General features: G+C 43.3%; 1 pseudogene; it reads right to left on the minus strand.

Annotated features, from left to right (window-relative positions):
- Nucleotides 1-349: 349 nt before the first annotated feature.
- Nucleotides 350-1,239, minus strand: LOC119525851 (annotated as a pseudogene).
- Between the last annotated feature and the right edge of the window lie 203 nt (nucleotides 1,240-1,442).

A 1,442-nucleotide genomic window follows, 5' to 3' on the forward strand; every position in this document is an offset into this window, starting at 1 on the left:
TAGTCTTAACCACTGGATAGAGTTCAAATAAAACATGAGTGTAAAGATGTGTATTTAAGGAAAATTTCACAATGAGAATTATCAGAATCCAAATGCACAAGAATTTTCACCTAATTAGGGGGTAATATTGAAACACAAGGCTTATCCAGATAAATTTTTTTTCTACATAGTCTTTGCTTTCAGCATTTTTATTTTGCATTCAGATAAAAATGAAAAAGAGAAACCATTACACAGAAAAGTAATATCTACATCTGGAGAATTACCCATTAGGAAGATATTTTAATGAGAAACACCTATATTTCAGGCCCTTGTACAGTATTTTTTAACAACTCTGCTCTTGGAAGGTTATTCATGAGCTGTAGTATTTGAGGAGATGCTCATCTGTAGGTTTTAAGATTTTCTTTTCAGCCATATTCACTACCCATCCTGGAGCAAGACCAAAGAAAACCTGCCTTGGGTCCTTTCGAGTGCTTAGCATCCTGAAGAGCTCAACTTTGGTGCTATCAGGTAAGATATAACCGTACTTCTTGGCGAGTTCAAGTTTTGCTTCAGGAAATTTGCCAGGATCTGCCAGATAGCCATGGTTCTTTGCATGGTTATAACAAGGCACCAGGGATTCAGGTGGAAGCATATGTTTTGGATTGGGTAATCCATGCAAAAAGAATGGAACTGGCTCATACAGAATTTCCAGACTCCTTGGGTCATGGAAGGCTATTGTAACAACACCAGCATTTTTTTTCAATTGCAGCAATTGCTGCTTATGAAGCCAACTGTACTTCAATATTAGCTTTTGCCTTAAAGGTGTCAGCCCCTCCTCTACAAGCTGGGCACCATAATCCCACTTAAGTGGCTGGATGGTCACACCTCTGCCATTGACAAGCTGGGTTAAGTCAACAGGTTGCGTAGGATCATCTTGACCCTATTCAATAAGACCCTGCAGTCTATTGAGACTCAACAGCTGGTACTGGCATCTGAAGCTATGTCCTTTGCTGAACCCATATCTTGGGATTCAGAGGTAAAACAGAGTCTGGCCTCCCTCAAAGCCCAGTCAGGGCTGGGTGCCCCTCTGCTTTTCTGCTTTATGGCATCTGCCACACTTTCTACCTCCTCTCTGACCCCTTGGTCTTCTCCCCGGTTTCCTGGAGCTGAGGTTGCCTTTAAGTTGGTGAGGCTGACCCGCAGCAGGGCCCAGAGCAGGTCCAGTGCCCCAGCTCCAGTGCCCCACACCAGACCCCCCATGACGTCTGAGATAAAAATTTTAAATGGAGAGATAACAGAGAGAGCCCTGGTCACCTTACATGTGAAACCAGCCAGCAACTCCCACCAAGGGCTGTGTCCCATCCCCCCCAAAGCCAAGCAATTTTGCCCATAAGCATCAATATAAGTGCAAATACCAAGACCGTGAAACTAACATCAGGAAAATGTACTCTTTTCTTCCACTC

The sequence above is a fragment of the Choloepus didactylus genome (assembly GCF_015220235.1).
Source record: "Choloepus didactylus isolate mChoDid1 chromosome X unlocalized genomic scaffold, mChoDid1.pri SUPER_X_unloc3, whole genome shotgun sequence".
Taxonomy (NCBI): domain Eukaryota; kingdom Metazoa; phylum Chordata; class Mammalia; order Pilosa; family Megalonychidae; genus Choloepus; species Choloepus didactylus.